This window comes from Tupaia chinensis, unplaced genomic scaffold (genome assembly GCF_000334495.1).
Source record: "Tupaia chinensis unplaced genomic scaffold, TupChi_1.0 Scaffold000115_1, whole genome shotgun sequence".
NCBI classification, from domain to species: domain Eukaryota; kingdom Metazoa; phylum Chordata; class Mammalia; order Scandentia; family Tupaiidae; genus Tupaia; species Tupaia belangeri.
Window position 1 is genome coordinate 8853259 of NW_006159579.1, and position 26591 is coordinate 8879849.

At 40.3% G+C, this 26591-nt stretch overlaps 1 protein-coding gene across 3 annotated transcripts in view; it reads right to left on the reverse strand.

The window, feature by feature from the left end:
- ZHX3 (zinc fingers and homeoboxes 3) overlaps positions 1 to 26591 on the reverse strand; it is a 127369-nt gene that overhangs the window by 69916 nt on the left and 30862 nt on the right. The window contains exons 1-2 of one of the 3 annotated variants that reach the window (XM_014586157.2): positions 8672 to 8757; positions 5214 to 5317 (exon numbers count right to left, since the gene is read on the reverse strand). The gene's annotated coding sequence lies outside the window, so the exon portion shown is untranslated. Of the gene's footprint in view, positions 1 to 5200; positions 5318 to 8671; positions 8758 to 26591 lie in introns of those variants that run through there. The other 2 variants (XM_006144141.3, XM_006144142.3) reach the window with 2 other exon arrangements.

Genomic DNA, 26591 nt, shown 5'->3' on the forward strand with positions numbered 1-26591 from the left:
CAATCCCACTTTCTGGCATGGTGACAATGCCTTGGAGCCTTCATTCCCTGGCCTACAAAGCAGAGTAATAATAATTCCCATGCACAGGACTCTTGAGAAGATAAGGCTATCTGAACAAGCTCTCGCCACCCTGTGCTGGATGTATATTCCATTTCCTGCACATAAAGACTGGCCTTTGCCAAGAGCCCACCCTAAGGCCATTTGTTTCCCTTCCATGTGCTCTCCTAGTCACTCCACTTCCCTCGGGAAGCAGAGGGAGCAGGTTGTATCTGTTCTTAAGGCTTCAACATGCTTGTAGCAAGTGAGTCTCATACCTTTCCTCCAGCTCCCAGTTTCTGACCTGTTATTTCCAGTTGTTCCTATATCTGTTTTCCTAGACGTCTTGAAGGTTTCTTAATTCAATGAATCCTAAAATAAACATTTTTCTGCTTCTCTCCAAAATAATCCCTGAACCCCACTCCACAGCCTTTACCCCACTTCCTAAGGTAGCAATTTGTTCTATCACTATCATCACCTTCCCCAAAACGAACAAACAAAACCCCTCCAAGGCAGTCCCTAGTTCTCAATTTAGCCCCTGTCAGGCTTACTACATCCAGACACTGTTCTAAGACTTCTTTTTTTTTTTTTTAAGAATTATTTAATTTTATCTGTCTATCTATCATCATCATCATTATTTAATTTGCGGCAGGGCACATGCACTCAGGAGAAAGAGATAGAGAGAGGGAAAGTGAGAAAGCAAGCTGCCAGGTCCAGGACTCAAACCACAGTCTGCCATATGAGAGTCCAGTGACTTAACCACCACACTACCTGCTGGCCCCAAACACTGTTCTAAGACTTATCATACATCATTTATTCCTCCTGATGACCTGATGAGGTAATCATTTTAACCTATTTATTTATTTATTAGTTTATTATTTTTTAACTTTGTGATAGGGTGCATGCACTTGCTGGAGGGAGAGAGAGAGAACGTGAGAAATCACTCTTCAGGGGAAATGGCCATGCCACAACCCTTTCTTCTCTATTCTCTCGAGATCTTGGGCATACATACACACACTCAGCATGTTTTTCAAGCTGATGGGCCTGGGACTCAAAAGTGCACAGCTGGCCATGTGAGATCCAGATGTCTTAACCACCACATAAACTGGTTGGCCTTCAACCCCATTTTAAACAGAACAAACAGGCTCAGAGAGATGAAGAAATCTCGCCGAGGTTGCACTGCTGGTATATAGCTAAGCTGTGAGAAATTCCAAAACTGGCTCTAAGCAAGCTTTTTAGATTCTGCTTCAAAACACATGTTCTCTTCTACATTGTCACCACTACCCCCTTGTGCAGGCTGCCTTCACCTTTCATCTTAATGACTGTCACAGCCTCTTACCTGACTTGCCTCCACAGTCTGCATCACATGACAACCAGCATTATCTTTCTAAAAATAAACTTGAACATGGTTCACCCCTGCTTTAAAACTTTGTGGTGCAGCCCCCAAGATACAAATGTTTCCAATTTCAGATTTTTTTGAACTTTGAAAGATTTGAATGTACATAATAAGCTATCTTAGGGATGGGAACCAACATAAATTTATGTATGTTTCATATATACCTCATACACATAGCCTGAATTTTAGACAATATTTCTGTACTACAACATTTTGCCTGTGACCTGTCACATTAGGTCAGGAGTGGAATTCCCTATTTATGGTATCATGTTGGTACTCAAAAAGTTTTGGATTTTGAAGCATTTTGTATTTTGTATTTTTTGTAATAGAGACGCTCAACCTAATGCCATTTTATATATACTTACATGCCCAAAGAAATCAAATGTTTATGATACATTTAAAGTGGCCAGAATAATCACCAATATAGAAAAAATTAGTGGTATCACTGGTCCTCAAACTTGAGCGCACAAGAAAATCTCCTGGGCAGCTTTTAAAATAGTGATGCCCATGCCTCTCATCCTAGACAAAATGCTTCGGAATCTCCAGGGGTAGAACCAGGTGTTAGTATTTGATTAAGCTTCTGAGGTGATTTTAATGGGCAACCAAGCAGAGATACTCACTACTAGGTATTTAATAATCTAATATCTAAAAACATGCAATGCAAAAATTAGAACCATTTATGATATTTGCAAATAAGAAGAGAAAGACTTCTATAAGAAACTAATTCAAAAGAAGAAACCTGAGAGGGGATACTGGTAGCTCCAGTCCAACAAGGCAGGCAGTGAACACTTGGACCAGCGGAGGGGGACATGACCCACAGTCACACCAGTGATGGTGGCAGGGGACAATCCATCTCTGTCTGAGCATTACTGCAGTAGAAAGCATGCATGAGGGTTTACTACCTTCATACCCTGACCATGGACTTCATCTTTCCTTCTTTCTTTTTTAATTTCAAGAGGGCACATGCACTGGCCAGAGGGAAGCAGACTGAGAGAGGGAGTGAGAGGGGGGAGAGAGCACCCACCCCCAGTGCGGCACAGGCACACCTCAATCCCTTCTCTCCCACTCCACCATCCTGTCATGATTACACACGTGCATACACATGGTGTGTTTAAATTCCTCTTCCAAGTCACCTTCCCATTTGAACCATTTTAACTTTTTTGTGTACTGCCCTATCTTTCACCATCCAAAGCTTTCCTGGACATTTCTGTTCCATTAATATTTTATGTCTTTTTTTTTTTTTAGTAAAAATATCTGATTTGCCAGTTATACCCCTAAATTGGCTCTAAATTAATGTACTAGATCAAAGAGCTATTTTTTTTAGGGGTTTTTGCTATAGGGCACATGCGCTTGCCAGAAAAACAGAGAGAGAGAGAGATAGAAAGCAAGAAATCATCCCCCCCAGGGGGGATGGCCATACTGCAATCCCTTCTCCATTTTCCTCTCGGGATTTTGGGCACGAACACACACGCACCCAGCGTGAGTTTAAGCCACCAGGTCCGGGACTTGAACCTTGGTCGACTACATGGGAGTTAAGCAACATAGCCATTACACTAACTGCTGGTCCCAAGAGCTAATTTTTTGACAATAGTTTTTAAGCTCTGCTGTTTATCACTCTTAATATGCAGTTTAAGATATGTTCTCTAGGACCAGCAGATGGCATAATGGCTATGTCGCTAGACTCCCATGTAGTTGACTACAGTTTGAGTCCTGAACCTAGTGGCTTAAACTCACACGGGGCGCGTGCGTGTGCGTGCGTGCCCAAGATCCCGAGAGGAGAATGGAGGAGAAGGGATTGCAGCGTGGCCATCCCCCCTTGGGGGGAATATATCATATATCCAAGAGTAGCCCTGCTACAATCAATTCATTGCTGAAGCACAGGGAAGACCCCTATCACAAGGCAGTGCTGTCAAAACTTACAAGTGTGGGGAAATTCCCATGGACTGGTGGATCCAGGCTAGTGGCGAGGTCCTGTTGCTATGGAGGTGTCTAAGAATATTGTGTACAAAACTAGCATCATATATTGTAGAGGACTCTGTCTCCTTTTCCTTCTCTCACTGCAAAAGTTTCTATTCAGCACACTGGAGAAAGGTTCTTAACTTTATAATAGAAAATAAAATAAAACATTTATTTATTTGGGATTTTTTTTTTTTTAGAGAGAGATTTTTGCTATAGGGCATGTGCCCTTACTGAGAGACAGAGAGAGAAACAGAAAGTGAGAAATCGCCCCCCAGGGGGGATGGACACACAACAATCCCTTCTCCTCCATTCTCCTCTTGGGATTTTGGGCATTTTATTTAAAAAGTTTACTAGGGCACATCTATTTCCTCAAGTAAAGGGTATGTCTATTTATGTTGATTATCCACTAGTACTTTGTCTTATGTATTAAAGTTAGCATTAAAAAAGGTTTTATGGGGAACCAGCAGTTAGCGTAATGGCTATGTCGCTGGACTCCCACGTAGTCGACTGTGGTTCATGTCCCAGACCGGCTGGCTTAAAACTCACACTGGGCACGTGTGCGTGCATGCCAAAGATCCCGAGAGGAGAATGAAGGAGAAGGGATTGAGGAGTGACCATCCCCCCTGGGGGGGTGATTTCTTGCTTTCTGTCTCTATGTCTCTCTCTGTCCGTCTGGCGAGCGCACGCGCTCTATAGGGAAAACCTTTCCAAAAAAAAAAAAAATTGTGTTCAATAAAATGTTGGGGGAAAAGGAATGGAAAACAACTGTAGACACCAGAGATAGTGGGAGAAGATGGTGGGAAAGGGCAGAGAGTCAGAAATAGGAGCTAAAAAATATATATATACATAAAGAACTAGAAATGGAAAATTATTGGTGATAACATGCATGATTAAGCCACTATGCAGTATATTCCAGATGGGAAATCACATTTTGTATGCTGTGACAATGCTTAGGGAATGAATGTAAATTAATTAACTTTAAATAAATGTTTCAGATAAAAAGATAAATGTGATTAAATGTAATATTTTAAAAATTATGAAAAAAATTTTTTTTAAGTTTTTTGGGGGCCAAAAGATGGGGTAATGGTTACATTGCTGACTCCCACATGGCCAACTCCAGTTCAAGTCCCAGACCTGGAGGCGTGAAACTCACCTGGTGTGAGTGTGCCCAAAATCCCTAGAAGAGAAGGGAGGAGAAGGGAGGATGGTGTGGTCCTCCCCCCTGGGGGGTGATTTCTCACTTAACTCTCTGGCAAGTGCACATGCCCTATAGCAAAAATCTCTAAAAAAAAAAAAAATAATAAAATAAAAAAAAAAGGTTTTTTAGTCCAGAAACTCCAGAGATATGTGTAGTACCTCCTATGTTGTAACCTGAGAATATGGCTTCAAACTAGTTTTCTAATTTTTCAAATCAGTTGCTTAATAAAGCCCAACTGTTCAGTGTTGTGCTCAGACTGAAAGCTGACACTTGGACTAAACCTGCACATCACAAAAACACCACACACAAGGCTACTTTTACAATACCCAATGGTCAACCTAAGTTACAATAGATTCGTACCAAATCATCTAAAAAATCACCTAAATTGTAGATTCTATACAGATTTTTAGGTTAATCCTAAAGAGAATCATTTGTAATCAAAGAGTTAAACAATAAAAACAAGAGAACAGAAAATAAATAATGTCTAGCAGCAACATGAAGACTAAATATGCCTCAAAAGACTTGAGCATTACAGGTTACAGTATCTGATGTACTGAATAGCAAGAAACCTTCAAAAAGGTTCTGAGTGCATTCAGAAGCATGCCATTTACCTGGGAAACATACTTTCTCCTTACTTCGTTGCTTTCTTCAGTCTGCTTCTTAATTCTACACAGCCCCACGAACATCTTTAAAGGGTCCCTTGTTGCTTCTGCAGTTGCAGGTAAGTCCTATAAAAGCAGCAACACATCACTTTTTGAGAAGAGAAAGCTTATTCTAGGAAGCTAAGGTATCCAATCTCATCAATCCCCTCTCCTAATTAATTTTTACCAGAAACATATATGTCAACAGAAAAAATAAATAGGGAGGGTGAAGAGAATAAAAAGAGATCACTGAAATATAAACTGGCCATTTAAAATTATTTAAAAATGCTAGTAGAAAGTGGAAAACATAAATGGAAGTAATGCAACTCAATTGTCTCTAATAACAAATCAGAACAAGATGATTGATTAAAATCTATCATTTTTTTTTTAAGAGAGAGATTTTTGCTATAGGGCAGAGACAGAAAGTGAGAAATCACCCCACAGGGGAGATGGCCATGCCACAATCTCTTCTCCTCCATTCTACTCTCAGGATTTTGGGCATGCACGCACATGTACATGCGCCCAGTGTGAGTTTTAAGTGGCTGGGTCTGGGACTCAAACTGCAGTAGACTACATCAAAGTCCAGTGACGTAGCCATTATGCAATCTGCTAGCCCCCAAATCTTTTAACACTTTTAATACTCTTTCCACCACTGAGTTTCCATGTATTTTTGAGATGGCTTGACAGAAATAAATATATTTTTTAATTGACAGAAGCTGAGTGACAGTGTAAGAGGAGGGGAGAAAGCACCCCAAAAGGGGCATGGTCACACCACAATCCCTTCTCCATTTCTCCATTCTGTCAGGATTTTTAGCACGCAAGCACATAGGCCTGGCTGGGATTTGAATCATGCTTAGCTATGTGGGATACAGCGCCCTTAACAAATAGGCTACAGGGCCAGACCAGAAATATTATTTGCATATGGGTGGCCTCCTTACAACTTCAAGGATGCACGCTCTTAAGCATGCACTATTCTCTAACGTTCTTCCATGCAGTCCTGAGGTTTTCCCAGTATGATTCAGAGGTACCGACATGGTTCATTCAGACTGTGAGTTCCAGATCCAGGAACTGTTTACTTTATCTGTCTCTGATACTTCAACTGTAACTGTCACCCCTATTTTGTCCATTTTGCCCAGTGCTAGTGGTAGGCACACAGAAACTCTTGGTGAATGAATGACATAGTAACTATATTTTCAACAAACCAACAAAGATGCTCTATGAGATCTTAAAATTACTTGGGAAACAGTTGAAAAACCTTTGTTCTTGAGTCCTCTCTCTTTCCTGAAGCTCTTGATTCAGATGCCTGTTAGCAGCAGAGTATATCAGATGATCTCAAAACTGAACAGATATCCAGGCATCGATACACCAAAAAGGGCCAAGACTATGAGCATTCATGAATGTACACAGGTTTGCCCCTTAAATAGCATCCCTCTCACGAATAGCTCCTGGTTAACTTACCACCAGCATTCTCATTCTTCAGCATATGCATGTCTAGCTTTTACATTATGTCGGGCACTGTTCCAAAAGCTTTAATTGCATTAACTAATTCACTCATTATAATACCCTATGAGGTTGATTCTATTATTCTAATCGCCCAGATGAAGAAACTGGTTAAGTTACCCAGGGAAATGCATTATACCCTATGCTGCTTTTCACAGGTCCCTTGGCAAAATAGAATTTGTAAGCTATAATGCTAGAAAGCTACAATGTCACCCACCTCTTTCATTTTTCTCCTACTGCTGACCTGGTATGTCTAGTTAAAATAGCTCAAGGTCTAATTAACTCTTACTGAATTTTTTTTCCAAACTAATAACTCATTGAAAAACCTTTTAATTTTCTGTAACTTAACCACTGACCTTTTCTGGCCTAGCCATGGTAGCACACACTGAATGCTGCTGCTTAGCAGGTTGAAGTGGGGGTGGGGGCTCAGTTCAAGTACCAGACCATGCTAAAAAGCTGGGTCGGTGCACACACCTGTGGTCCTAACTACTGGGTCGTCGGAAAAGTCATGATGTATTTGTAAAAAGGCATCATGACTTTTCCAATGACCCAATAATTGGGAGGCTGAGGTAGGAGGATCCCAACACCCCAAGGTCCTATCTAAAAAATGCTATATACACACAATCCACAAAAAAAAAAAAAAAAAAAAAAAAAACCTTTTCTAATTAAAAAAAAAAATTATCATATGAACACACAAAGGAAATCCTCCTAACTTTGGAGAAGACAGAAGCAATATTTCCTTTAAGCTGAATACTTCTATTCAACACTAATTCAGCATATTACATTTATTCCAGATATTTTGCTATGTATACCAGATCCCTCCTAACTTTTAAATCATAATTGCAAAACACTTGCTCAAGCAAGACAGCAATTCAGTTGATTGAGACATGATGCTCATGTTACCAAAAGCTATGGGTTCAAATCCATGACAGACAAGTTAGCTTTGTTTAATGGGTATAGATTTTCAGTCTCATATTTGAGGTCATAAGAGGAACCAGATAGGAATGTACAAGACAACTAGCATAAACATATTTGCTCAAGAAATAAGTCCCCATAAAGTCCAGCACTGGCCCGACTGCTGTGGCACAGCAGTTACACAGTGTCCTGCAAGGCTGGAAGCCACATGGCCCACTCCAAGTTTAGATCCTGGGATAGCCTGAAGACACACTGGTCATGCACATGGGCATCCAAGATCCAGAATAGCTGGAGAACTGGGAAGAGGATCATAGTATGAAGAGACCCTCTTTGCCCTCCCTCTTCCCTTTTATTTATCCTGTGTGCATGAGTACAATTTCCCTATTATAAATGAACAAACAAAAAACACAGCCCTACTGGCCAGAAGCATCAACCTCATTCATAAAGAAAGTGTCATGATCACCAGCAAAACACATGTAACTTTCTGAGCAAGAGGCTCTTCTCAATAGCAGATCTTTTGCCAAAATATAAACTAAAATTCCTTCTTCAAAAAATAAGTATAAGACAAAAATAGAAAATTAACATTTTTAGTTTTTGCACAAGCTCTGCTTGATTGATCTAAAAACATAATGTTCTTATTCCTGATACTAATTCTATTGACAACAAAAGGCATTTGCGACAGTTTCTGGAAGTGTCACAAAATCTCTAGCAGTGCAGCACAGGAAAACCATCAGAAAAATCTGACTGCAACTCAGTAAGTATTTAGATTATTTTACTAATCTAAGTACTTAGAGTATTTTAAAACTACAGTTTTCATAAGGCAAAAATTGTTCCATCTCTAAATAATATGAAGTTATTTTAGTCATGCTTCTTCATATTAAATGACGACACCAACCAATGGCAGACCAGGTAACATTGTAAAACAATCCAGAGTCCATTCAAAGTAGAAATTTTACCAGTTTCAATAAATAGAAATGAAAAAGCAATACTATTATTTCTTAGTTGCTATTTTAGGGAGAAACCCACTTAGGAGCGTCTGTCTTCGAGTTTTTCAGCCCACAGCTGGAAATAACTTTCCCATGTACTCAATGCTACAAAGCACATGGTTCCAACAGTCACAAGGTAACTATGACAGCAAAGCCACATTTACTTGTGAGATCACAGAAACTGTATGATGTAATTCTTTTAGTCAAGGTAAAATTCAGGTAATGCAATAGTAACCATCTTTAAATGTACAATTCAGTATCATTTAGTACAACCATTACCTCTGCCTAGTTCCAAAACATTTTCATTACCTCAAAGTGAAATACTGCACTCCTTTTTTTTTTTTCCTTTGAGATTTTTGCTATAGGGCGCGTGCATTGGCCAGACAGAGAGAGAGAAAGTGAGAAATCACCTTCCAGAGGGGATAGCCACGTCGCAACCCCTTCTCCTCTACTCTCCTTTCTGAGAGTCTAGGTACACACGTGCATGTGCCCGGTGTGAGTTTCAAGCTGCTGGTTACCGTGGTTATCGCGGCTGGCCATGTGGGAGTCCAGCACCTTAACCACTATGCCATCTGCTGTCAACCACTCCTCTACTCTATGTCTCTATTTACCTCTTCTGGATAGTTTATATAAATGCAATCACACATTATGTGACATTTTGTGTCTGCCTTCTTTCACTTAGCATGATATTTCAGGGTTCATTTACACTATAGCATATATCAATACTTCCATTTCTGTTTACCCTAAAAAATTTTCTACTGTATCATTATACCATATTTTGTTCATCCACTAATCCAGTGATGCAAATCTGGGTTGTTTCCATATTTTGGCTACAGGGAATAGCAGTGCTATAAACATTCACATATAAGTATTTGTTTGAATACCTGTTTTAAGTTATTTGGAGTATATACCTAGGTGTGGGATTTCTTTTCTATTTTAATGCTATCTTTAAAGTCCTTGATAAGGTAATACACTAACTTCCTTTAATATAGTAATCCTATATTTAACATTTTCCCCATTTCTTTCTTTTCTTTATTTTTGTACTTTTTCTTTCTTTAGAGAGACTTTTTTTTTTTTTTTTTTTTTTTTTGCTATAGGGTATGTGTACTTGCCAGAGACAGGGAAAGACAAGAGAGAGAGAAAGTAAGAACCCCACCCCCACCCCTGCAGGGAGGATAGCCATACTGCAATCCCTTTTACTCCATTCTCCTCTCAGGGTTTTGGGCACACACGCACATGCACCTGGCATGAGTTTCAAGCCACTGGGTCCAAGACTCAAACTCTAGTCAGCCATGAGGCAGTCCAGAACCTTAACCATTATGCCACCTGCTGATCCCTATATTTAATTTTCTGAGGAGCTACTAAACCGTCTTGCACAGTGGCTGCACTATTTTACATTTTACCAGTCAAGTGCCAATTTCCAATTTCTTCACATACTTACCAACTTTCCACTTACCAACTTTCCGCTTTGCAAATTTTTGTTCTGTTTTGTTTTGCTTTGCTTTGTCAGTGTACTTGGATGTACAAAAATTGTAAATTTTTATGTAATCCAATTCATCTATTTTTTTCTTCTTTTGCTTGTGATTTTGGTAATATTTCTGAAAATTAAAGGATCAAATCCAAGGTAATATTTACTCTTATATTTTCTTCTGAGAGTTTTTTGGTTTTAACTCAGAATTAGGACTTTGTGGGTCAGCAGCTGGCATGGAGGTTGAGGCAGCTGGATCCCATATGACTCACTGCATGATTTGAGTCCCAGACCCAGCAACTTGAAAATCACTTGGGACACGTGTACATGTGTGCCCAGAATCCCAAGAGGATTATGGAGAACATACTGTGCCATGGCGATACCCCCATGGGCTGATTTCTCACTTTCTCTCTTGTCCTGTCTCTCTGTGTCTCCAGCAAGTGCACATCCTAAAACAAGCAAACAAGGACCTTGTTGCATTCTGAATTAATTGTAGTATGTGGTGTGAGGTTTGGGTTTGGATATACAGTTGTTCCTACTCTCTTCGTTGTCCTTTCCCCTTTGGTACTCTTTAAAAATCTACTGATGTATGGGTTTAATCTGAACTCTCAATTTTATTCCACTGACCACACTGTTGATTACTGTGGCTTTGTAATAACGTTTGAAATCAGGAATTTTGGCTATTTGGGGTCCTTTGCAATTCCATATGAAATTTAGGATCAGCTTTTCTACTTCTGCAAGAAAGGCCACTGGGATTTTGGTAGAGACTGAATTGAATCTTGAGGTCACTTTGGGTATTATTGTCATTCTTATTTCAAGTCTTCCAATTCATGACCATGAAATGTCTTTCTGGGTTTTTGTTGTTTCAATTTTGCCATAGGGTATATACTCACTGGAGAGACAGAAAGAGAGAAAGAGAGAGGGGTTTCTGTTCTATTTTAATGCTATCTTTAAAGTCCTTGATAAGGTAATACACTAACTTCCTTTAGTTGTTTGTATCTCTATGGTAATTCACTAACACTCTATAGCCTAATTCACAAATGAAGTTTACACTTGCCATGAACAATCCGATATTCATACTCCAGAGAATAAGTGTCAATTATTCAGGGTCATACTGTTTGCTTTTGTTTACAGAAAAGATTAGAACTCAAGGATTTTTAATTCCATGATTTATAATTAAGTTTCATCACCTTCAGTTCCTAATAAAGAGTTGACACACATAAACCTTTTATATTCATTGATAAGAATAAGATGTTTAAGGGATTTCACAGAATGGTATCAAGACTTTTTTTTTTTAAAAGACAAGGTTTCACTGTCATAATCCTCTGCCTCAATCTCTCAACCGGGACTACAAGAACACATTGTTATGCCTGCCCTCTTTTTTTTTTTTTTTTGGAGAGGTTTTTCTTATAGGGCGCATGCGCTCACCAGAGAGACAGAGAGACAGAAAGACAGAAAGCGAGAAATCACCCCCCCCAGGGGGGATGGACACACCGCAATTCCTTCTCTTCCATTCTCCTCTCGTGATCTTGGGCATGCACACATGCGTGCCCGGCATGAGTTTAAACTGCTGGATCCAGGACTCGAACCACTGTCGACTACATGGGAGTCCAGGGACAGAGCCATTATGCTAACTGCTGGTCTCGCTGCCCTCTGCTCTAGAGAGGGTCTTGCTATACTGCCCAGGACAGCTTCCAGCTCAGGATCCTCCTGCCTCAGCCTCCCCGGATGCTGGGATTACAAATGCACACCACCATGTCCAGACTTTAAGTCAGTCCATAAACAGATCCAGGCCTCCTCTGTGGTCCTAGCCTGTGGAGCACAGCATTGTAGCAGCATGTGACACTGCCGCTGAACCTACATTCATATAGTACAAGTCCAGCGAAACTGATTACATGACATTAGATACTTTGACAAACATTTTACTCAAAGATGATTAAGTAGTCAGAGCTTAAAAGAGTTAACTCTTAAGAGCCAGAAGGTGGTGTGATGGCTAAGGTTCTAGATTCCCAGAGTCTCAAAACTGACCATAGTTTGAGTTCTGGACCCAGTGGATTGAAAATTACACTGGGCAGGTGTGAGTGTGAGCCCAAAATCTTGAGAAGAGAATGGAGGAGAAGAGATTGTAACATGACCACCTCCCTGGGGGTGATATCTCACTTTCCCTCTCTCTCTCTCTCTCTCTCTCTGAAGAGTACACATACCCTATAGCAAAAAAAGCAAACAAACAAACAAAAAAGTAAATTATAACTGAGAAGGGCAGGGGCAGGGAAGAAATTTTTTTCTTAAATCTATTCTCTAAAAATATTTGGCTAAAATATTTGGAAGAACAAGCAACTAAAGTCACAAATGTGAATTGGGCTGGCCACAGTCTATTCTTTGCTCTCACATCAAAATTAGAACTGAAGACTAACACAGTAAACCAGGAAAAATTACTGGAATTTTCTAAGGCTAGCAATTTTAAGCAAATTGTATATTCCCCAAAGTAAAAGTCATTTGAGAATGGTAGATTATTAGTCTGAGGGGCAGAGATTGTTTCAGTTCCTGTGTATAAGGTCAACTTCTCGAAGCTTTAGTTTGCACTTCTCAAATATGAGCCATGAGATTCGTGGTCCAAGGTGATCCATCAGTATCAGAATGGGTTTAAAGAATCGAATTTCCTATAAATAACTTCAATCAGAAAATATCATCTGGTGTTGAAATAAACAACAACTAAATCCAGGGACAAAGACATCCAACTCCAGCCTGTTATCCTCTATAGTGAAACTAAAGGCAACAAAAATATCTTCTGGCAGGTGCTCAGGGTCAGCGCCTTGACTCCTGTTAGTGCATATGAGTCAATGTTTATTTTTCGGTCTTGTTTTTGTTTTGTTTTGTTTTGTTTTGTTTTGTTTTTACCAGAGTGTTTACATTGCAAAGGGTGAGGAGAAAGGGGGAAATGGCCTGGCTAAGAAATGGGGACCAGAAGATGCCCAGGTAAGAACCATTTGCAGTGAAGCAACAGAGGGACAACAGCACAGGGAGGATGCGTGTAGGGTGGGCGGCTTGCTGGCTGAGTCTGACGCCAAGCAGTCAGAAGATCTTTCTGGCACAATGAGCAAGGCTGGTCAGTGTAACACCCCTGGGAGACTCACTCTCATGGTACGAGTTCTGCCACATATTCCTCCAGAACTGGAAACCCTTCCTAATCCAGCAGGTAGAAAGGGTTTCCCCTTTTTTGGTCTTCTGTCTTCAGGGCCCATATAATTTTCAACCTCTAAGAGTGTTTTCAACTAGCACCCGCCACACTTCCTCAGCTCCAGCTGTGTTCAGTTTACCTGAACTCTGTGTCAAAATTCAGGGGACAGATGAGATAAAAGGGCAGAGCCTGAGGATACAGGGTAAATTCTTGGCTTGTTGTGGCCCAAAGGGAAATGAAGTCAACAAGGAATGAGATGGGAGTTAGAGGGAGTATTCACTGCTAAGTGCTATTCTGTCATTGAGAGAGACATCCTGGGCCTCTCAAACCTAGAGCTCAGAATTCCTGCTTTTTCGGACAATATACTAAATACTTCAATGTATGAAAGCCACTTGAGTCTGTGGGTTTATATTTTTTCAGTTATCAAATATGTAGCCTTCTCGCCACCTTAAGGGTCTGTGGGATTTTTTTTTTTTTTTTTTTTAAGAGAGAGAGTGCATGTTCCAGAAAGAGACAGAAAGCGAGAAATCACCCCCCAGGAAGGATGGCCACACCGCAATCCCTTCTCTGTTCTCCTCTTGGGATCTCGGGCATGCATGCACACATACCTAGTGTGAGTTTTAAGCCACCATGTCCAGGACTCAAACTGCAGCTGACTGCATGGGAGTCCATCTGCTAGTCCAGACTCTGTAGGGTTTTTAGGTAGCTCATACTGGACAAGCAGGCAGGCATAATGCTTCCAGGGCATCTTGGTGCTCCTTAGCCTGAAGCTCTAGCAGAAGGCATCCCTACGGGCTTGCTGAGGGAGGAAGTGCCCCCACCTGATTATCAACGTGATCCAGGCTGCCCCCACCTGATTCTCAACGTAGTCCGGGCTCAGCATTCTGCTTCTGGCTCTGTCTCAAAACAACTGCTGTGATTTGATTCAGTGTGCTATTGGCTCGCTTGGTCCCTGACTGGGAGCCCTGAATTCTCTCCATGCTTAGTTCGTTCTTTCTTTTCTCCCTTCCTGTAAGGGAGCTTTTGGTTAATTTGCAAGCTTACCATTCTGTGCACAAGAACTGAACTTCTGAGGTATCCGCCAAGATTTGGCCTGCCCATTTAGTTCTGTTCTCTGCTCTTTGTAGTGGTCTTAGTTACAAGCTCCTGGAAACAAGACCTTAACTGCAGGGTAAATGCCTGGTTTGCAAGCCCTGCTAGACAGGAAAACAGATGGCATGCCATGATTTATGACACAGCTACAAACTAACTAGGCTTGATTTTAAAATAGCCAAAAACCTGGACATAACCCATGAGTCTGTCAATGTGAGAATGGATAAGCAAATTGTGGTATTTGTACAACAGAATACTACTCAGCAATAAAAAAGAAATTATAGACATATTATAGATAATCTCAAAATTGTGTTGAACAAAAAAGCTAGATATAAAAGAGATATATGATTCTATTTCTCTGGAGTTCTAGAAAAGACAAAATTAATCTATGGTGGTAAAAATAAGAACTTCTGAATAGTGAAGACTGACATGAGAGATGAGGGAACTCTCCCAGGGTGACAAAAAGGGTCTATTAAAAAAAAAAAGTTCAGGGGCCGGTAGGTGGCGTAGTGGTTAGAAGCGCTGGACTCCCACATGGCCAGCCATGGTTCAAGTCCTGGACCTAGTGGCTTCCTTTCTCACTTTCCTTCTCTCTCTGATAAAACTAGAAAATAATAATAAATAAAGTTAAATAATTCTTTTTAAACCGTTCTATATATTGATCAAGATTGTGTTTATAAGGGCATAAACATCTGTTAAAATTTATTGCAATATATTCAAAATTTGTGCATTTGTTATACGTAAATTATGTCTCATTTTAAAAACATTCTGTTAGAGGGCTTGTGCACTCACCAGAGAGACAGAGACAAAGGCAGGGGAGGGAGTAGAAAGCAGCCCCTAATGGGGTGTAGTCATGCTTCGATCCCTTCTCTTCCTCTTTCCATCCTACCAGGACTTTTGGCACATACGCACACACCCAGTATGTTCTCCAAGCTGCCAGGCCTGGGATTCAAACCACAGTCAGCCATGTGGGATTTGACTTAACCACTAGGCCATGAGGCTGACCCAATATCTCTCCTTTTTTTTTAAATTAAAAAATAGCTCAAATGGTTATGTTGCTGGACTCCCACATAGTCAACCATGGTTCTAGTCCTCGACCCACTGGCTTAAAACTCATGCCAGACACGTGTGCATGCATGCCCAAAAGCCCAAGAGGCAAATGGAGGAGAAGGGATTGCAACATGGCCATCCCCCGTGGGGGGTGATTTCTCGTTTCCTGTCTCTCTGTCTCTTTCTGGTGAGCACACATGTCCTATAGCAAAACCATCCCCCCCACCACCAAAAAAAAAACCTCAGGAACCAGCAGATGGCTTAATGTTTATATCACTGGACTCCCATATAGTCAACCATGGTTCAAGTTCTGGACTCAGTGGCTTAAAACTCACGCTGGGCATGTGTTGCATGCATGCCCAAAATTCTGAGAAGAGAATGGAGGAGAAGGGATTGCAGCATGGCCGTCTCCCCCAGAGGATTATTTCTCACTTTCTGTCCTTCTGCCTCTGTTTCTCTGGTGAGTGCACATGCCCTATAGCAAAAATCTCTTTCTAAAAAAAAAAAAAAATGCTCAAATATCATTTATAAAAAATGGCACAAAGGCATTTTTCCATCATGCTACACCTATGTGGCTAATGTTTTGAGAAAAAAGTAAGATATCTGAAATATTCAAATATACCTCCTTAAATGAAACAAAGGTAAAGCTCTTTAAAGTGGTAGGGAAATTTATATTAATGAGAGCAATTCATTTTTAAAAGAATTATTTATTTATTGAATTCCATTTGTTATTATTATTATTTTAATTTGACCAGAGAGAGAGAGAGAAAGGGAAAGCTAGAAAGCAAGCTGCCAGGTCCAGGACTTGAACTGTGGTCGACCATGTGGAAGTCCAGCACCCCAAGCACCATGCCACCTGCCAGCCCCAAGATTAATTCATTCTTAAGACTGAATTACACAGTCTCTAACAGGTCTTACTCTAACCTCCATGTTAAATATTTTAAGTATGCTTTAAGAGCAGAAAGTATAATAAAGGGGATAGAAGGACTAATTTGATGTTTTTTAATGCATGCAAAAAAAAAACCCTGATTATAAGCGCAATATACATTCAATATGGAAAAACTGGAAAATGCAAGGCTATGGGGTGGGAGTGAGGAGAACTCATATAGTCTAAATCATAAATGTAAAGAGGAAAATTAAAGTCTTCCCCCAAATATTCTCTAACCAGAGATAATCTGTTAAAATTTTGATACACACACGATTTTAACCAAACTGAGATCATACTGTACTTACTAGTACTTTTTGTTCTCATGTCATTGAGTATTCTTTGCATTTTTTTTCTTACTACTGATATTAAGCATTTTCATGTGATTATTGACTATTCATATTTCTCTATGAGACTGCAAGGAAACCTAAAAAATAATGTTTTTTTTTTCTGATTACAATACACTGCTGTAGGAATGTGGAAGATACAGAAGAGTATAGGACTATAAGAGAAAGCACATCATTCAAATGATAAAAACAATCACTGTTGTTAAGTTTTACTACTCTTTGAACATATGTTTTTTTATGGAACCGATAAATCTGTTTTGAGTATGTTTTCTTCACTTAGCATTGTTACATGAGCATTTTCTCTATGCCATTAAAATCACTGTAAACATTTAGTTTTGTTAGCGTCATTGTGTTTGTTGCATTTTGTTAGCTGTATTGATGTGCCGTAATTTAACAACTACCCACTATCAGGCATTTGGACATACTTATTTGTTTTAATTTACTTTATAACATCTCTGTATATAAATTACAATATTATCTTCATCCATACTTATTTCCTTAGGATAGACTGTAAGAATTGAAATTCCTGGGTCAAACAGTATGAATGTTTTTAAGGCCCATGTTGCCAGACTGTCACAGCACTGTTGCACCACTTTACATTCCACAAGGAGTATATAAGAATGTCTGGACTTCTACACCCTTTCTGCCATTAAATGTTCTTCCTAGGTCTTCCTCACACACACTGCCCACCTCTCATCTATTCCTCACTATCCCCCTCAGACACATACAAACACGCCATGCTAATTTACTTATAAAAATGGAACTGTATAATTTTAATACATTTTTTACTAACAGAATAAAGTCATTTTTCATCGGTTAACCCTACAAGGGGTCTTCAAAAAGTTCATGGAAAAATGCATACCGTGAAAAAATTATTCATGGATTTCAAAATTTTTTGCACAGAAATAAAACTTGTACTTTGATTCCATTTTTCCATAAACTCTTCAAAGTCCCCTCATATAGTTTCTCTTCTGCGAATAGTTCGCTAAATTCTCTGGGTGTTTGATACTTTTCAGAGGTAAATAAAAAGGTGGACTTCTGGTTCATCACAAATAATGGAGCATTAGAATGTACTTCTCCCCTTTCTTAAAAAGACCAATATAGGGACCGGCAGGTAGCATGGTGGTTGGGATGCTGGACTCCCACATGGCCAACCATGGTTTGAATCCTGAATCTGGCAGCTTGCTTCTTACTTTCCTACTCTCTCTCTCTCTCTCTTTTTCTCTCTGGTCAAATTTAAAAACTAATAATGATGAATATAATGCAATAATTCTTTTTAAAAATACCAAATTAAAATATTAGTTATTTATTATAAGAGTAAGAAATGTAAAAACAAGAATGAGTTAGTTCACAGTTACTTAGGATAAACAGGAAAGATGTCATCAGGAGAACAGTGAGGACTTCTGGGCCAGAAAGAAAACGAGCCATCAGGACAGAATGATGGCAATGTGAACTATGTGGAGGACGTGTCAATTTGAGCCAAGCAAAAGAAGGAACATCTAAAAATGTGTGTGCCCAGGGAACCCTAACAAGGGAGAACAAACTCAAATTCAGAAACAGTGGAAGTGGATATGGGGGTATAAATGAGCCGGAGATTGTCAGGATAACAATTAAAGCTGTGCAACAGCTGCATCCTCCAGCAGGCTCAGAAAGCCTGAGCTATGAGAACTGTGCTCTGCCATGAGTGGGGGATCAGTGTAGGAGACCACCCACATAGGCACTAGGACTGCAGGATGAAGAAACAGCGCCACAGATGACAAGACACATACTGACCCAGAAGGCAACCAGCTGACTCTGACCCCTAGAGGGATATCCCTGCTACATACTAGCAGGACTAGGGCTCCTACTCTGAACTTACTTCTGAACGAACAGTAATTCCCACTTGTGCCAAGAGAACCCACTACAGTTGCCACTCAGCTCACACAACTAGGATCCTCAACCTAGCTGCACATCAGAATCATCTGAGATTTTTCTCTCTCTTTTCTTTTTTTTGAGAGGTTTTCGCTATAGGGCGCGTGCGCTCGCCAGACAGAGAGAGGGAGACATAGAGACAGAAAGCGAGAAATCACCCCCCAGGGGGGATGGTCACGCCGCAATCCCTTCTCCTCCATTCTCCTCTCAGGATCTTGGGCATGCACGCACACGCGCCCGGCGTGAGTTTTAAGCCACCGGGTCCAGGACACGATCCGCAGTCGACTACGTGGGAGTCCAACGACATAGCCATTACACTAACTGCTGGATCCCCTGAGGAGATTTTTAAAAATACCAGTTGCTCCTGATCCGCCTTGGTGGGTGAGGACCGCTGAAATTTCCAGGGGCTCTGAAGTGAATGACAAAAATATGATTAATTCCTCTGATTCAGGAAAAGTCAGAGGCAAAGAACTGATTTAAAGATGTTTAATAGTGTTGCTGAACATAAGCAAAATGTAGAAGCCATACTGAGAATATTAACACAATTTCTTTGGAGTTGAAGAAGATGAAAAGATCTGCATCGCATGTGGATGCCTACAACAGCCATGGCAAAGGAGCATGGGACTGCCAAGGCCAGTTTGGACCAGTCGGGACTTCCTTCTGGAGCTGGGGAGAGGAGCACTTCAAAGGGAATCAGGTACCACCAAGAAGAGGGGAGTGGCTGTTAGTAGGCATAAAATAAGCTCTCCCAGTTACTGCTCTGTGCCCTCACTCTACATTTTAATCATCCTGTGGGGATAGAGCACTCAAAGAAAGCAGAAGATAACAATGCCCTCTCTGAAGAGTCTAAAATATCAGATGTACCCCACTCCTAACAGGTTTTCTATCCAATTTCTGATTTGTTTATTGTAAATTTCTGGTTTTATTGTTGAATTAAATATCTGAGAGAACTAAGTTTACTATTTAATATAATTAAAAGCAAAGATAATGTAGAGTTGTAATACACACACATATATACATACATACATACATACATACATACATACATACATACATACCAGTTGCCTGGGTCCCAACACAATCCAATAGAATCAGTGTTTATGCAGAGAATGGAAGTCCAGGCGTTAGTATGTAAAGGCTCACCAGCTAATTGAAGGTATCCTTAGGATTGAAAATTACTAGTCTGGATCCTCACTTATAAATGTGAACAGAAAACCAATTAAGAATCAAATAGTAAGAAGGACAATCTCCTGAAAAATGATACTAAACTGCACAAAGGAAAGGGACCAAACTCAAAGGAAACAGAGTTAACAAAGGAAGCAGAAAATAATTTTAGTATTCTCTAAAAGCTCTATGAAACCACGAAGGTGGGAAACAATACTAAAAAGATATTAGAGAGAATAAAGAAATAAAACAGTAACAACAAAACCAATTTTAATCCCTCAACAGAGGTCTGAATAGCAAAAGGAGCATGACCAGAAGACAATAATGATTTGAAAGATTGAACTGATGAATTCTCTCAAACCATAAGCAGGCAATATGAGGTGTGGAAGGAGGCTATACCTAGGTGACCCAACATACATCTAAGATAGGTCCACAGAAAAGGGAGAATGGGCAGCAGGTGGCATGGCTAAGGCACTAGATTCCCACATGGCTGACCACAATTTGAGCCCCAGACCTAGTGGCTTGAAAATCACTCTAAGCATGTGTGTATACATGCCTCAAATCCTAGAGGAGAATGAATAAAGGATGATAGCATGGCCATCCCTTGGGGGTGGGGGGGATGGTGATTTCTCACTTACCCTCCCACCCTCTCTGTCTCTCTCCACCAAGCACATGAGCCCTAGGGTAAAAACCTTAAAAAAAAAAAAAAAAAAAAAGATTAGGGCCAGCCTGTGGCATGCTGGTTAAGGTATAGGATTCCACATAGCCAACCATGAGGTTCAAGTCCTGGACCCAGTGGCTTACAAAATACTCCTGCACATGTGCATGTGTATGTGTGTGTCCAAAATCCCAAAAGGAGAAAGACATGGAGATGGGTTTGTAGCATGACTATTTTCCATAGGCACTGGTTTCTCACTTTCCCTGCCTCTGTGTATGTGTGTGTATCCCTGTCTTTCTCCAGCAAGCACATGCACACCCTGACAAATTTAAAATTAAAATAGAAGAAAGAAAGAAAGAGAAGGAGCATTAAGCCAGCTTCATGGCGTGATGATTAACGTAGTCTTATTTCCCATAACTGATTGCTTGATTTAAGTCCCAGACCTGGAGGCTTGAGAAACATACCGGGCATATGTGCACACATGCCCAATATCCCAAAAGGAGGGAAAAAAGGAGAAGAGATTGTGGTGTGACCATGTGCCATGGGCAGGTGCTTCTTCCTCCTTCTGATCTGTCCGCTGTGTTGTCCATCTCAGTGTATACCCAACTGCTTATCCCCTCTCCTCTCTATCTTCCTCCAGGATCCAATCTCAGCCAGCTCTCTACCTCCTGTTTCTTCAGTCTGTCTGTTCACCAGTTATATATTCATTCAAAGGACCAGTCCTTCTCATCAACACCTCAGCTTCCAAGCTCTTGGTCTATTCTCCACATTGCTCCAGACTCACTCTTTCTAAGTCTAGTGAGGGCTTTCATGGTGGGAAGTTTTCAGGAGCCCTTCATCAAACCCTTAACATCAAGTTTGGCACATTATGATCTGGGTCCAGGCTTTTCTCACCTCTCCTGCCTCATCCTCCATCAATCCAGCCAACCTCCAGACACCATCCCACTCTCCCCACATTGGCTCTCACTATACTGGATACCTTCCGGACACAAGCATTCACTTACCCTGTGGTTTTTCCCCTTACTATTTGGTACACTCTTCTTCCTCTACATTTCTCCACCCCTCCCTTAATATGGTTTACTCTTTTTTTTTTTTAATTGTCAGAGGGTGGTGTGCTCACTAGAGAAAGAGAGACAGAGACAAAGAGAGACAGGGAGAAAACACTCCCCGGTAGGGTGTGGTAACACCGCAATCTTTTCTCCTCCATTTCTCCATCGCTGTCAGGATTTGAGGGGCATACAAGAACTCAAACCAAAGTCAGCCATGTGAGATTCAGGTCCTATACCCACAATGCTGTGGGGCTGACTCGACCTGGTATACTCTTAGCAGTCCTTTAAACTTCAGCTTAGACACTTTTTCTTGACAAAGCTTTCCACAACTACCTGTGTTTCTCCCCTCTCCAAACACTGAGTTGGCTGTCCTCCTGCAGATCATTCTGTTCTCATCCCTGTCATAGAACCTACCACACTGAGTTGTAATTTCCTTTACTCTCCTGTATCATTAAACTGTAAATTACTTGAGGTCAAGGGACATGTCTACTGCTCTTCTCCATAGAAGGCATTTACATTGATAAATGCTACATATATGAATGCTAGCTCCCAGAATAAGTACCTCTGGACACATTTATTTTCATAATCCATCCCAGCAGAACCTGTCCATTTCTTGAGACTAAATACTCATAAGCTAGAAGAAATAATACTAATGTTGGTGTCAGGAGACTTTTTCCTCTAAATATTCTTATCACTTGCCTAACCCCTAAACAAGTCAGTTTATCTGTCTGGGTCACTATTTCTTCATTTATTAAAACAGCTAAACTAGCTCACTGAGATCCTTTCTGTTGGGACCAGCAGATGACATAATGGTTATATCACTAGACTTCCACATGGCCAACCACAGTTTGAGTCCTGGACCCAGAGGCTTGAAACTCATGCCAGACATACGTGTGTTTGCCAAAATCCCTAGAGGAGAATGGAGAAGGGGTTGTGATGTGACCATCCCCCCATCCCGGGGGGGGAGGTGATTTCTCACTTTCTGTCTCTCTGGCAAGTACACAGGCCCTATAGCAAAAAAACTCTCTAAAAAAATAAACAAATAAATAAATAAAGAGGGACCAGCAGATGGCATAATGGTTACAGTGCTGGACTCCAACATAGTCCACTGATGTTTGAGTCCTGGACCTGGCAACTTAAAACTCATGCTGGGCATATGTGCATGTGTGTCCAAGATCCCAGGAGGAAAATGGAGGAGAAGGGACTGTGGTGTGGCCATCCCTCCTGGGGGGTGATTTCTTGTTTTCTGTCTCTCTGTCTCTGTCTCTCCAGTGAATGTGTGTATCCTATAGCAAAAATCTCTTAAAAATTAAAATAAAATTAAAAAAACAAAGATGCTTTTATAAAATTCTATATTGCTAAACATAGTAACACCTCATCAAATTGCTTTGAAGAGAATTCCATTTTAATTTAGTGGTTCAATAACTGATATTGTTTAATCAAAATAATGAAAACCAGGCAGAAGACGGTGAACAGCGTAGTAGTTAAAAACCTAAGCTCTAGGTCCAGCCTTCTTGAGTTCTCATTTTGGCTGTGACAGCACAGCTGTCACTAGATGGTATTTTCCAGGCCATGCTACTTAATAACTAGTTTTATCATCAAAGAAGACTCAACTTTCATACCATCAGTATCTTTACTTGTTAAAACAGAAACAACAGTGGTGCCTATCTCATAGAACTGTTGAGGATTAAATGAGACAGTATGTGTAAAACTTAGCATTGTACGCCTAGTACAGAGTTAATGCTCAATAAATGCTAATTATTGGTAGATTTTAAACTATCAGCTAACAGGGTAAGAAAAATTTATAATAGTATCAGAGTAATAGCCACTGTTTAGGATGAGAGAAGAGGGAGGGTATAAGGAAAGAAGTTAAGGAGAAAAATTGGCAAGACATACATGGGATGCAGAAATAGATTATTATCAGTTGATGATAACAAGTTTTGTATCCTCAACTGGACTTGTGTGAAGTGTATTCATGTTGGGTAAATTCAATTTACAAGTTAAGTGATACATAATAATTAAATGTATAAAATAAATGAAAATAAATTTTTAAAAAAGAAAAAATATAGTCACTGTTTAAAAGGTACTTGATCATCGTTTTTTTCAACTAAAAAATACAAAACAAGTACAAAGACAAATATTAAAAAAAAAAACTCTTAATCATTCCTATTACCAAAAATTACCATTTAAAATGGAAAACATTTAGAAAGCTGGTTCCATAGCCTAGCAGTTAAACCTGTGCATAGAGAACCAGATCTCACATGACCAACTGTAGGTTGAACCCTGGTTGTGATGGTTTGAAAAACATACCAGATGCATGTATATGCATGTCGGGATGGAGAAATGGAGGAAAAAGGATTGCAATGTGGCCACATGCCATGGGTGGATTTTTTCTCTGGCAAGCGCATGTGCCCTCTAGCAATAAATAAAATAAAATATATTTAGAAAGATGGCTTTATTGAATTTACAACTTCCATCATTGCCTCCTGTATCCTACTTCTTCCTTCTGCATTCATTTTTATATTTCCTTAAGGGTTCTTTAGCAATAGTCAGTGGATGATAAACTTTTCAGTCTTTATGTGAAGAAATCATTTCATCTACACTCTCTAATGATAGCTTGATATCTAATAGCAATTTAGCTTGAATGATAGTTTAGGTATTATCAGTTGGCAGTGTTTTCTTCATAGCACTTTGTTCCGATGTCTATCAGCCTCTTGTTGCTGTTAAAAAGACTGCTCTAAGTCAAAACGATGTCTTTTTCTCCTGCTGCTTTTAAGAAGTTCTTTTTGTCATTAGGATTCTACAGTTTTACTATGGCATGTCTAGGTGAGGATGTTTTTATTTCTTATACTCAAGACTCCTTGTAATTCTTAAAATGAGAATTCATATCTTTCACCAACTACTAACTTTATAAGTAACTACTCTTTTTTTTTAAAAAATATTTTCTTGACAAACCCAGGCCAGGCCCATCCTGAGATGAATACTGAACTTGAGCTGTGAAATATTGCTTTCCTTGACCAAAAATGAAGATTTCCTAGGACCAGCAGTTAGCGTAATGGCTATGTCACTGGACTCCCATGTAGTCGACTGCGGTTCGAGTCCTGGATCTGGTGGCTTAAACTCATGCTGGGCATGTGTGTGTGCGTGCCCAAAATCCTGAGAGGAGAATGGAGGAGAAGGGATTGCGGTGTGGCCATTTCCCTGGGGGGGTGGGGGGGTGATTTCTCGCTTTCTATCTCTCTGTCTTTCTGGTGAGTGCACGCGAGCGAAAACCCTCCCAAAAAAAAAAAAAAAAAATGAAGATTCTCTGCTGAGGCTTTGCCCTCCAGAATCATATCTAGTGGGAAAGGCACAAACCCAGACCAGACCCATCCTGAGATGAATACTGAACTTGAGCTGTGAACTGCTTTCCTTGACCTAAGATGAAGATTTTTATGCTGATACTTCCCCCTTCAGAATTATTTCTAGTCACCTCTACACACTAAGTGTCTAGACAGGTCCAAGTGAACAGGATCCAAACATCTGAATATGATTAGAGTCAGAATATTCGTCTATTCCCACTGAATCTGATGCACAAAGAGTGAAAATGGAACAGAAGAGAGATCCCAGATCACCTCCTCCTGCACACTTCTGAACGCTCAGGTTGAACTTCAAGAATTAGGAAGAAATGTATCATCCATCAGATGACTAGAAATAACAGCAGGGCCACAAGAAATATGGGAAAGCAAGAAAATACCTCTCCTCCAAGGGAAAAGAATAACTCCTGTCATCCTTAGACAGTATAATGAAACTCATGGAAATGTCTGATAAAGAATTTAGAATATTCATTGTGACAAAGCTAACAGAGATGGAAGGGACCAGCAGTTAGCGTAATGGCTATGTCACTGGACTCCCACGTAGTCAACCGCAGTTCGAGTCCCAGACCCGGTGGCTTAAACTCACGCCGGGCGCGTGTGCATGCATGCCCAAGATCCCAAGAGGAGAATGAAGGAGAAGGGATTGCGGCGTGGCCACCCCCCCGGGGGGTGATTTCCTGCTTTCTGTCTCTCTGTCTCTGTCTGTCTGGCGAGTGCACGCGCCCTACAGCAAAAAAGACTCTTAAAAACAAAACAAACAAACAAAAAAGCTAACAGAGAAGGAAGAGAAGAGAGACAACGAACTACAGAAGAAGCAGGAGAAAGGAGCCGACGAGTTCCAGGAGGTGAGGAAATTCTTGCAAGGTCTCAAAGAGGAAATACACACTATAAAAAGAATCAAATGGACTTGTTAGAGATGAAGGCTATAATACAGGAAGTCAAAATTCCCCTTGAAAGTATTAAAAGCAGACTAGATCGTATAGAAAATAGAATCTCAGATGTAGAAGATAGAATCACTGACCTATAAAAGTCCACCACAAAGACTGAGAAAATGGTCCCCCAAAATGAGAATAATATACAAGAAATAATAGATACCATCAAATATCCAAACATCCAGATAATTGGTATCCCAGAAGGTGAAGAGACTCATAAGGGCATTGATAATCTATTCCATGAAATCCTGCAAGAAAACTTTCCAAACCTAGAGAGGCATTCAAAGATCCAGTCCCAAGAAATACAAAGGACCCCAAATACGATCAATCCAAGAAGATTTGTAAATTATATACCATCAGGCTGACAATGGACCTCTCATTGGAAACAATGCAAGCTAGGAAAGAATGGGAAAATATATTCGAAGTGTTAAGAGAAAAACAATTTCAGGACCAGCAGTTAGCGTAATGGCTATGTCACTGAACTCCCATGTAGTTGACCGCAGTTCGAGTCCCGGACCCAGTGGCTTAAACTCACTCTGAGTGCATGTGCATGTGTGCCCAAGATCCTAAGAGGAGAATAGAGAAGAAAGGATTGTGGTGTGGCCAGCCCTCCAGGGAGTGATTTCTCGCATTCTCTCTCTCTCTCTGTCTCTCTAGTGAGTGCACGCACTCTATAGCAAAAACCTCTCCAAGGAAAAAAAGAGAGAGAAACAATTTCGACCAAGAATATTGTACCCGGCAAGATTATCCTTCATATGGGAAGAAAAGACAAGAACATTCTCAGATAAACAAAATATGAAAGAATTTACCAACACCAGACCAGATCTCCA